The sequence below is a fragment of the Papio anubis genome, chromosome 5 (assembly GCF_008728515.1).
Source record: "Papio anubis isolate 15944 chromosome 5, Panubis1.0, whole genome shotgun sequence".
Classification (NCBI taxonomy): domain Eukaryota; kingdom Metazoa; phylum Chordata; class Mammalia; order Primates; family Cercopithecidae; genus Papio; species Papio anubis.
The window spans coordinates 126760517-126772591 of record NC_044980.1 but is presented as its reverse complement, the minus strand read 5'-3'; the positions used below and the strand labels follow the sequence as shown (position 1 = coordinate 126772591).

Genomic DNA, 12075 nt, shown 5'->3' with positions numbered 1-12075 from the left:
TAGGATCCTTTGGTTATTCTGGCTCTTTTTTTGTTTAATATAAATTTTATAACAGTTTTTTTCTAATTCTGTGAAAAATGATGTTGTTAGTTTGATAGGAACAGGATTAAATCTGCAGATTGCTTTTGGCAGCATGGACATTTTAATGATATTGATTCTTCCAATCCATGAGCATGGAGTGTTTTTCCATTTGCTTGTGTCACATAGATAATGCTTTCTAACTGTGTCTTTACATGGTGGAAAGGGTGAACAAGCTCTCAGGCCTCTGGCCTGATGATAATCACATTTCAAAAGCTCTGCCTCCTAATACCATCATCTTGGGACTTAGGATTTCAACATATCAATTTTGGGAGATAAACATTCAAACTCTAGCCCCATTCTAATAAATCATTTCTAGAATTGTCTTTTAGAGGTTGTATATTAGTTTCCTATTGCTGTTGTAACAAACTACCAAAGACTTGGTGGTTTAAACAACTCAGATTTATCATTTTACAGTTCTAGAGGTCAGAATTCTGAAATCAGTCTCTCTGGGCTAAAATTAAGGGAGCATCAGGGCTACCTCCTCCTGGAGGCCTTGGGAGAAGAATCCATTTCCTTGTCTTTTTTAGCTTCTATTGGTTGCCTGCATTCCTTGGCTCATGGCCCCTTCTTACATCTTCAGAACTAGCGATATAGCATCTCCAATCTATCTCCCTCCCTCCCTGCCTCCCTCCCTCCCTCCCTTCCTTCCTTCCCTCCCTCTCTCTCTCTGCCTTTCTTTCTCTCTCTCTTTCTTTCTTTCCCTCTTGCTTTTCTTTCTTTCTTTCTCTTTCTCTCTTTCTTTCTTTCTTTTTCTCTCTTTCTCTCTTTCTCTTTCTTTTTTCTTTTCTTTCTTTCTCTCTTTCTTTCTCTCTCCATCTCTCTCCCCCACTGCCCCACTTTGCTTCTGTCATTAAATCACCTTCTCTCACTCTGACCCTCTTGTCTTCCTCTTATAAGAACTGTAGGCTGGGCATGGTCGCTCATGCCTGTAATCCCAGCACTTTGGGAGGCTGAGGTGGGTGGATCATCTGAGGTCAGGAGTTTGAGACCAGCCTGGCTAACATGGTGAAACCTCGTCTCTACTGAAAAAACAAAAATTAGCTGGGCCTGGTGGCAGACACCTGTAATCCCAGCTACTTGGGAGGCTAAGGCACGAGTATCGCTCGAACCCGGGAGGCGGAGGTTGCTGTGAGCTGGTATCGCGCCACTGCACTCCAGCCAGGGTGACAGAGTGACACTCTATCTTAAAAAAAAAAAAAAAAAAAGAACTTGTGATGACATTCTTGTGATTACATTGGGCCCACTTGGATGATCTAGGACAATCCCCCCATGTCAAGATCCATAACATCTGTATGATCTCACTTAAATGTACAATCTAAAGTAATCACTGTCATAGAAGCAGACAGTACAATGGTAATTTTCAGGGCTGGAGGGAAGGGAAAATGGAGAGGTGATGATCAAAGGGTATAAGGTTTAGTTATAGCAGATAAATAAATTCTGGAGATCTATGCATCTGACCAAAGGTCTAATATCCAGAATCTATAAGGAACTTAAACAGTTCAACAAGCAAAAAACCAAATAACCTCATTAAAAAGAGGGCAGAGGGGGCCGGGCACAGTGTCTCACACATGTAATCCTAGCACTTCAGGAGGCTGAGACAGGTGGGTTGCCTGAGCTCAGAAGTTCGAGACCAGCCTGGGCCACATGGCAAAATCACATCTCTACTAAAAATGAAGAAAAAAATGTGGGCAGAGGACATGAACAGGTGCTTCTTAAAAGAAGACATACAAGTGGCCAACAAACATATTAAAAAATGTTCGTCATCACTAATCATTATCTACTGTATATCACTGTGCCTACAGCTAACAATACTGTACTGTATACTTAGATTTGCCAAGAGGATAGATCTTAAGTGCTCCTACAAAAAAAAAAAAAAAAAAAAAAGGGAATGGGGATGGGGGAGGAAACTTTGGTAGGTGTTGGGTATGTTTATATGCTTTATGGTGGTGATGGTTTCATGGAAATATACTTAGCTCCAAACTCATTGACATATATATATTAAATATGTACAGCTTTTTATATGTCAATGCTATCTCAATAAAGTGGTTTTTGTTTTGTTTTTTTTGTTTGTTTTTTACATTCACAGGTTCCAGTGAGTAGGATGTGGATATCCTTGGGGGGCCATTATTGTACTTACCACAGTTTGCCTCCACAGTTTTTAATGTTGGGGTTGCAGTAATACTGAACATAGATTACCTTCCATTAACACTGTAACAGAAATATTTCCCCTCAAAGTGTTTTTTTTTTTTTTTGAGACAAAGTCTCACTCTTGTCCCCCAGGCTGGAGTGCAATGGCGTGATCTCGACTCACCGCCACCTCTGCCTCTCAGGTTCAAGCGATTCTCCTGCCTCAGCCTCCCGAGTAGCTGGGATTACAGGCGCCTGCCACTACGCCTGGCTAATTTTTTTTATTTTTGTAGAGACAGGGTTTCATCATGTTGACCAGGCTGGTCTTGAACTCCTGACCTCAGGTGATCTGCCTGCCTCAGCATCTCAAAGTGCTGGGATTACAGGCGTGAGCCATCGTGCCCGGTCCCCACAGGAAGTTTTTGTAACCATATTTCCTCAAGGTTGTGAGTGATTCAATATGCCCAAGCTGGAAGCCAGGTTGTGTTCCGTCCTGGGCTGCTGTCCATTTTCCTGCAGCGGGCATTCCCCATACTTACAATGATCGTCTTAGCGTGGGTTCCCAGCAGCAGGTCAAGGGGGGTGGAATAGGTTTATGATTCTTATCGCATGTAGCCTAATCCTTGCTTTTCAGAAGGATTGTATCACTTTACACATGTCCTGATGAACCTCATATGACTTTTTTAAAGCTGAAAAAAGTTCGTTCTTTTTTTTTCTTTCTTTCTTTTTTTTTTTGAGACAGAGTCTCGCTCTGTCGCCCAGGCTGGAGTGCAATGGCGGGATCCCGGCTCACTGCAAGCTCCGCCTCCCGAGTTCACGCCATTCTCCTGCCTCAGCCTCCCGAGTAGCTGTGACTACAGGCGCCTGTCACCTCGCCCGGCTGGTTTTTTTTTTTTGTATTTTTTTTTAGTAGAGACGGGGTTTCACCGGGTTAGCCAGGACGGTCTCGATCTCCTGACCTCGTGATCCGCCCGTCTCGGCCTCCCAAAGTGCTGGGATTACAGGTGTGAGCCACCGCGCCCGGCCTTTTTTCTGTATTTTTTAGTGGAGACGGGGTTTCACTGTGTTAGCCAGGATTGTCTTGATCGCCTGACCTTGTGATCCGCCCACCTCGGCCTCCGAAAGTGCTGGGATTACAGGCATGAGCCACCGTGCCCGGCCTGCTCTTTTTATATCAAGGTATTATGTCCTCATTAAAGCATATTTGGAGATTTTAAAGAATTTTATATATATATATATTTATATATATAATTCTTAATTATATAATTCTTAAAAATCATAGCTATGATGTTGGAACTTCTTGGAATTGTTTTAGACTAGATTTAGGACACCTCATGTTTTGGGATATGCAGGAGAACATTATTGATTGTGTTTATCTTGGGATGGTTTCTGTTCATTTCCCCAAGTGATTACTGCTGTCACTCAGAACCTGGAGGCCTGGCTGGGTCCTTCCCTGGATGCTGAGTGTCAGGGCACAATGTGGGGAGTGCGGCCAGAGATCCTTGACCACAAATACGCCATCTTGATTCTTCCCACTCAAACTCTAGTCTGAGAAGTTCGCTGGAAAATGATCGGAAGGCTAGGTTTTATGACAATGCAACTTTATCATCCAATTAATTGATGCTGATTACAAGCAGAATATTTTCTCTTTAAAAAATAATATATATAAGTTACTACTATTGCTGCCTTCATGAACTTCATCTTCAAGCTCTGGTACTTGGCATAGACAATGCTAACAAACCACATAGAAATCCAGCGACATCTGGCTCTGAAAACAGAAGAGTTGGGAGTGTTTCAACCTATGTTCTTGAAAGGGTAATTGGCTGCTTTCCACTTTGATAAATATCTACAGTAGAAGCCCTAAGGCTGTAAGTTAGAGACAAGAAAAAAACCAAAAACTCCCTAAAATGAAAGAGTCTTACATTGGTAACCCATTCTAATATTAACAATAAAAGAAAAACCTCATTTTTCCCTGGATGCTTTACATTGTTCTGCTTGAAGGGAGGAGAGGAACTGAGTTAGCATCTGGAAGAAACAATTCAAACTGGACTAGGCAAAACAGGAATCCGTTGGCTCAGGCAGCTGGTAAGTATAGGTTGTAGGCTCAGGCATGGCTAGATTCAGGACCTCATCTCTGCCTTTCTCTTATGGGCTGACTTCATTTTCAGGGAAAGACTTCATTTTCAGGGAAAGTCTTCATTTCCCTAGCCCCAGGAATTCTCATCTGGTCTCATTGGTCCATCCCTGTGGGGCGGGGATGGGGTGGGGACGGGGAGGCAGGAGCAGGAGAGGTATACAGGGCTCTAATTGGTCAGGCTGGGCCATGAGGCCACTCCCAGGAAGGCTTTGGAGTCAGAGATGGAGTCAGCTCCATGAAAGTTTGCTGACGGAAAGGAGAGGGAAACAGAGAAAAACTGACGTTGGGATTGTCCTATCCTCACAAACCTCCTTCTCCACCCACCAAGATTTGACTGTCTTCACCAGGGACTTGCTCTAGCTGGGTCAAGCTCAAGTGGGGTTATTGAAGTGGCGTAGGGAAACCCACACATGACAAGAACAGGGGAGCACTCAAGGAACAAGGGCCCACAGCCACCCTCTGCAGTGGCTGCTCCATTCTCTGCTCTGTGAAATGCCCTCGTTAGTTTCCCAACGTGGACAGGGATGCCAGACCCAGATCTACCCAATGGCCTTGAAAGCTCCTGCATTTTCCCCTCTGGTGTACTCATCTCTGGGTTTCTCTGTTCAGAATTGCAAGAGAGGATCTGATTGACCTGGCTTGGGTCAGGGGCCCAACCCCGGCCCAATCAGCTGTGGCAGATGGAGTGGAGATGGGGCTTAGGGGGTTCCCCTCTTCCTCAGAGTTGTGGTGGGTCAATGGATTCTAGTGGTTATGGGACCTGCAGATCTCAGCTGATTTCCTCTTTAAAAAAAATTACTAGTACTGTTTCTTGAGACAGGAACTCGCTCTGTGGTCCAGGCTGGAGTGCAGTGGTGGAATGCTAGCTCACTGCAGCCTCGAACTTCTGGCCTCAAGCCATCCTACCTCCTTGGCCTCCCAAACAGTTGAGATTACCCACGTGTGCCTCCAAGCCTGGCCCAGTTACTGAGTGCCTACTCTTTTTTTTTTTTTTTTTTTGAGGCAGAGTATCACTCTTGTTGCCCAGGCTGGAGTGCGATGGCAAGATCTTGGTTCACCGCAACCCCCGCCTCTCGGATTCAAGCAATTCTCCTGCCTCAGCTACACGAGTAGCTGGGATTACAGGCATGTGCTACCACGCCCGGTCAATTTTTGTATTTTTAGTAGAGACAGGGTTTCTCCATGTTGGTCAGGCTGGTCTCGAACTCCTGACCTCTGGTGATTCGCCCGCCTTGGCCTCCAAAAGTACTGGGATTACAGGAGTGAGCCACCGCACCAGGCCAAGTGCCTACTCTTTATGTGTTCCATTTTAAACTTACACCAACACTCTGAAGCTGAGGCTCTGAGAGGCCAGCCTTCTTGCACGGGGTCACACAGCCAGTAAGTGCACGGTTAATCCGAAACTAGCACCTAGGGGAGCTGGTAAAGGGGCCCAGTGTAGCAGAGGCCATGGAGAACTCTCCCCAGGTTGTTTTTTGTTTGTTTGTTTTTTGAGACAGTCTCACTCTGTCACCCGGGCTGGAGTGCAGTGGCTCGATCTCAGCTCACTGCAACCTCCTCCTTCCAAGTTCAAGCGATTCTCATGCCTCAGCCTCCTGAGTAGCTGGGACTGCAGGCGCGCGCCACCGCGCCCGGCTAATTTTCATATTTTTAGTAGAGACAGGGTTTTGCCATGTTGCTCAGGCTGGTCTCGAACTCCTGGCCTCAAGTAATCTGCCCGCTTCGGCCTCCCAAAGTGCTAGGATTACAGGCATGAGCCACTGCGCCCGGCCCAGATTGGTTCTTGAAAGCGGAGTTGAGAGGTGGCTCTGGAGGGGAGGAAGCCCTTCGAAATTTGCTCCCAGCCTCAAAACTGGGCTGCACTGGCGTCTGTTCCTAGCCCAGTGAGGTTCCTGGAGACCCGGTCTCCCTGAGTTCTTGTCCTCCCCCTGCCCACCAGTCTCTGTGTGTGGAGTGGGGACCACCAGGCTGGGAAGCCCAGAGTCCCCAGACAACTCGTGGGCCTGGGAGGGTCATAGAATCCGTCCTACACTCCCCAGGATCTTGAAGGAGGCTCTTCTTTACATTCCCAGTCACCCCTCCCCCAGCCCCTACACAGGGCCTAGGCACCCTGTCTGCACCCCACTTCCACTCTGTATCAGCTGCCCTCTTCCTCAGCACCCTATCCCACTGGAACAACTTTTCTAACTCAAGTCGCCACGTTCACATTTAATCTGCCGTCTCTTTCCAGCAGCCAGTCCTGATTGCCTCCTCCGCAGCCCCAGTTGCCTACTGCTTTAGCTAGTGTCGCTGCTGGCTGTGAGGAGTGTCCTGATTCTGTAACCCGGCACCTCCTCCACAGGGCCCTAGACGCCTGAAGCATTCGAGGACGTTTGTTGATCAAAGGCGAAGGGTGTGCAGAAGCTTCGTCCATCTACGAATTAATTCTCGAAACCCGCTTCAAGTGGGCCTCGCGCGGAACACAGGGAACACTCAGTGGTGAACGAGACCACTCGCTTAGGCCTAGCAAGGAGAAGGTGACCGTTCACTCAACACATACTAACTGGGTCCCACAGGAGCACAGGCCCCGGCTGGTCGCGTGTTCCCCGCGGTGCCCTCAGCCGGCCGGCCGGCCAGAACCGGCGTGATTTCCTCGCGCCGAGAGACCCAGCAGGAGCCTCGCAAAACCCAATTCACGTTTTATTTTATTATTTTGCCTGTCAAATGCATGGAAATTGGCTGTTAGTAGCTTTGCTACAGGAGAAAATCGCTAATCTGCGGTGCAAAATCGGCACACAGGGGTTTTCTCCGCGATTGTCTAGACGCCATGCGGGCGGGTCCGAGGCGCCAGACACATTGTATCCGGAACGCGGAGCTCTGGAGCAACAGTCGCCGCTGCTACTCAGTATCTGCGCCGCCCCCAGCGCCCAGTGTCCGCGCTGGGCCTGAGACTGACCTCGGGGGATGGGGCCCACCCGGGCTTTGATGGGGGGCCGGGGGTCACTTCGTCCACCCAGGCAAGGCTCGAGTCCAGCGCCGGCCACATCAACTCCCGGGGGATCTAGCAGCGCAGAGGCCGACCAGGAGGCCCAGAAGCCCCGCGCGTCTTCCATTAGCGCAGGGACCTCGGGGCCACCGCTCAGAGAATCAGAAGGCCTCCTCCCCCTTCCCGAGCGCTGCCACTGGGGCCGAGGTTTCCAGCAAGAACCCGCGTGTCCCTGCGCACGCACACACGGTGCACACGTCAGTACCGCGCCTCCCCGTGCCCGGGCTCACGCAGGTCCTCCCGCGCGCCCGCAACGCGCCCGCAGGCTCCCGTGTCTGCTGCCGGGGCCGCGGGGCCCGGAAGGGTAAGAACGCGACTCGCGAGCGGGACGGGGACCCCGGCCCAGCCCGGACGCTTTCCCGGGCGGGGCCTGGGGGCGGAGCGCGCCGGACTCGGCGCGCGAGAGGGGAGGCGGGTCCGCGCCGCCGCCGTCCGCGCCGCCCCGCCCTTGGCCCCGCCGCTTGCTCGGCTCCGCTCCCTGCCTCCGCGCCGCAGCCCCCGCCGTAGCCGCCTCCGAGCCCGCCGCCACCGCCTCTGAGGTAGGCGCAGCGGAAAAGGACCCTGGCTCCCTTGCGCCCTGGACGGCGGGGGCCGGGCCCCTGGGGAACTGAGAGGGAGGCGCTGAGGGAGGAGCGGGCGAGGGGCCTCGGGAGTCCGGCCCCGGGGAGGGAGCCCGAGCGGCCGGCGCGGGCCTGGATGGTTAGCTGGCGGGCAGAGAAGGCCGCGCAGGCGGGCGCCGAACGGGTCCGGGCTGGGGACCGCGAGGCCGAGGGTCCGGAGACGCTTGCGGCTGGCGGCGAGAGGCGGCCCGAGCTTGCGGGCGGAAGGGCAAGGGCGACCGCGTGGAGGCCCGGCGGGCCGCGCGTCTAGGTGACCTTCCCCGGCGGCGCCCTCTGGCCCTGGATCCCACCAGCGTGGATCCGGCGGGGACCCGTTCGCCGCCCACGCTCGCTGGACCAGGCCAGCAGGCGGGTGCCGGCCACGCTGCCGCCGCGGGGATGAGCTCACGTGACGACCGTGGCCCCGCGTCCCCAGGCCCACGCGTCGTGGCCGGCCCACGCCCGCAGAAGCTGGCGCCCGGCACCGCCCGCCTGTGCCAGAGCCTTCTAGGGCGGAACCCGCCGGCCGAGAGTCGACTTAGGCCGTAGAGGCTGGAGCTCGGGCCTGGGCTGGAGGTTTGGCCTAGGAAAAGGAGGCCCCACGGGGAAGGATGTGGCCTTCTTGGCCTTAGGAGTGATTCCTGGTTCGGTCGTTCATTCATTTGCCAAACGCGGAGGTGCATTTGGGAGCCTGACGTTGGATCAGAGGCCGGCAGTCCTAGTGATTTGTACAAGGTCACACAGCTGGGAAGATCGCAGACCTTCGTTTTCTCATCTATAGGATGGGAGCAATTATACCTCTCTTTCGTTGAGTTTTGGGGAAGAATAAAATGAATTAATTAACATGAAACCTTTAGAACAGTGCCGGTATGGAGAAGGGCTAAGTAGAAACCCTGACACCCTTGGGGCTTTTTGGGTGAATCCAGCCCATCCCCTGCAGACCATTTTGCTACACGTGGCGTTGTGGAAAGTGTTCAATAAATGTAGCTCCTGGTTTTAAGCATTTTTGCACTATTATTGACAAGCATTTGTATACCAGGTATTGAGTAACTTTCACGTTAATTTATGAAAAGTCTTGTAAGTTTACAGATCGACATTGTCAAGCTCGAGCAGTAAGTTTGCATGTGGAGACCTTGATTGCAGGAGCAGACCCTGTTTTAGAGGCCTGATCGGTCCGGGGTCCCTGTCCCCTTGACTAGCCTCTCCTCTCCTGGGGAGATAAGGGAAAGGGCTCCTCTGTTGCCTAAACTTCTCCACTGAGGCAGGGGAAGACCAAGGCAGACTACCGAGGGCCTGCCTGCATTCTGCCCACCCCAGCTCTGGACCGACTCAGCTCTTAAGGGTCAGACTGAGGCACTGAGGCCCTGTGCTACTTTGTCTTCAGTGCCTGGCGTGATGCTGCCTGGCACACAGTAGGTGCTTGAGAAGGGTCTGTGGGGGTAAATGCACTCTTGTATCAGAATCCACCCACCTTTATTGACAGAGTTTTACTATTTCAGTACATGGTACATAGTAGGTGCTTATTAGGTATTTGTGGAATTTTTGAATGGGCATGTGAAGGGCTGCAGGCCCAGACCATAGTCCTTTGATCCTAAACGTTTTTTCTTTTTCTTTTTTTTGAGACAGGGTCTTGCTCTGTTGCCAGAGTGCAGTGGCACCATATTGGCTCATGGCAGCTTCTATTTCCTGGGCTCAATCAATCCTCCCACCACAGCCTCCCAGAGTATCTGGGATCCCAGGCACACACTACCACGCCTGTCTAATTTTTGTATTTTTAGTAGAGTGGGGTTTCACCATGTTGGCCAGGCCGATCTCAAACTCCTGGCCTCAAGCAATCCACCCACCTCAGCCTCCCAAAGTGCTGGGATTACAGGTGTGAGCCACCATGCCCGGTCCTGGACATCGTTTTGAGGGACACACACATCTCACTTGTGGAAAACAGCCTCACCTAGAAGAGAGTCACAGGTATTTAAAGAACTGTAACAGACTGTATAGTCTCTTGAAATAAGTGCTTTAAACACATTGTCTTCATTCTCTGGTTTTCCAAGTCCCGAGGGAAACTTGTTGAACTGGTGTTTCTGGGCTTGCAGGGAGGGTGACGTGGGTGATTGGGATTCTACAGAAAGTGTTGGGTCTGTTACCCCTTCCCTCGTGGTGGGTGGATGGACAGCTTATGCTGGGGTTGTCCAGAGTAGGGTGCCTGCCTCTGGGTAGTGGGGACTGCTCATTGTTGATGATTTAGTTTTATTTCTGCTATTCTAGAGTGGGGCTGTAGGCAGGGGTTATTTGTAGCATAGAAGGTGGGAGACCATACAGGGATGAAGTGCCTGTGGGCCCCTGGCCTTGCTGAACACTAGGCGAGTGTGGACAGTGAACATGTTGGGGTGGTGAAGGGCCTCCACCCTCCACCCTTACCAGGAAGATGCTCCTGAAGCACTGAAGTCCACTTCGCCCTTGATGGAATTTCCCATGGTGCAGTGTCTTCAGTGGTAGTGACAGAGAGGCGCATGTATGGCTGAGGACCAGCCCAAGCCTGGAGGCAGCACCTCCCAGTGCTCCAAGATTCTGTAGTCTGCGGCTTTGGGTTTTCCATGGACTCCTGTGGTAGCCACTGAGAAAAGGTGACCAGTGGGCTTCTCAGCTGGGTCTGGGCACATTTCTCCATTTTACCGCGTACTCAGGGGATTTGGGATGAGTGGGACTTTAAGTTATTTACTCAGAACTGTGCTGCAAAGAGCACAGGAGAGTAGTTTGGGCCCACACCACAGGTCTAATGAGCCACAGGGTCTGTCTCATACAGGTCAAGTCACTTTCTTGTGCCTCAGTTTCTCTTTCTCTCTCTCTTTTTTTTTTTTTTGAGATGGAGACTCACTCTGTCGCCCAGGCTGGAGTGCAGTGGCATGATCTCGGCTCCCTACAGTCTCCATCTCTCGAGTTCAAGCAATTCTCTGCCTCACGCTACTCAGCTGGGATTACAGGTGCCCGCCACCATGCCCGGCTAATTTTTTTGTATTTTTTAGTGGAGACGGGGTTTCACCATCTTGGCCAGGTTGGTCTTGAACTCCTGACCTCATGATCCATCTGCCTCGGCCTCCTAAAGTACTGGGATTGCAGGTGTGAGCCACTGCGCCTGGCCCAGTTTCTCTGCTATAAAAGTATGATTGTCATCATCACAGTGATTGCTGATTGAGGGCTTGCTCAGCACCTTTCTAGGGGCTCAACGAATGTTCTGTGATGTTGAGTTCACCACCCTATACCCAGGGAGAGAGGTAGTGTGTTTCCATTTCACAGGGCAGCAAATGAGCACAGAGAGGTGAGGTAACTGCTCTGAGGTAACACAGCCTGGCAGGAGTGGAGTTGGGATTGAAGGCCTGATCTGAATGGTGGTGCTCTCACATTGCAGTTGCCCTCCAAGGGACCCTTGCAAGGTGCTAATAGATGTGAATGCCTTTTGGAAAGTCAAAATTGGTGTTCAGATGGGAGACATTATTCTTCCGCACCAATCAGAGTGACCTTGTGCATGACTGAGTGTGGGCCAACTGGCAGTGGACAATGGAGTCACCTCTATTTCTTGCAAGGACAGTGGTGCTGAGTGTCTATTATAAGGGTCAGTTTTCCCTGGGATCTGGTGGGAGGCGTTCTTCCAGGACCTGGTCAGCTAAACAACGCCTCATTATGGGCATGAAGGACTCTGGACCTTGTGGTTCAGGGTGACCTTTTGAACATGCTCAGTAGCCATTATTATAATAAATATACAAAATGAAAACGTGTGATAAAATACTGTGTGTGTTCCCTGCTTACCATGCACCAGCCACTGTACCAAGTGTATATTAACGAGCTGATTCAGTCCTCGTAGTGTCGCCAATCCAGGCTGTCTTTCTCCATATTAGAGCTGAAGAAGAAGGAGTGGAGAAGTTGCGACTTGCCCAAGCTCACATATCTAGAAAGTGGTGCGGTGGGTTAGAACTCAGATCTATTTGATTCCCGAGGCTACCTGGCCAACCACTGTCTGTCTCAAGCCCACCTGGTCAGGCCAAGCAGTGAGGCTCCAGGGAACTTGAGGTGCCTGAGGTCAGGCAGGAGCCCCAAGTGTGCCTGGAATCCAG

At 51.2% G+C, this 12075-nt stretch overlaps 1 protein-coding gene across 4 annotated transcripts in view; it reads left to right on the top strand.

Moving 5' to 3' along the window:
• The first annotated feature begins 7441 nt into the window (after positions 1-7441).
• The window catches only part of VDAC1 (voltage dependent anion channel 1), a 33887-nt gene continuing 29253 nt past the window's right edge, over positions 7442-12075 (top strand). The window contains exon 1 of one of the 4 annotated variants that reach the window (XM_003900099.3): positions 7442-7674. The gene's annotated coding sequence lies outside the window, so the exon portion shown is untranslated. Of the gene's footprint in view, positions 7910-12075 lie in introns of all 4 variants that reach the window. The other 3 variants (XM_009209072.2, XM_009209071.2, XM_003900098.3) reach the window with 3 other exon arrangements.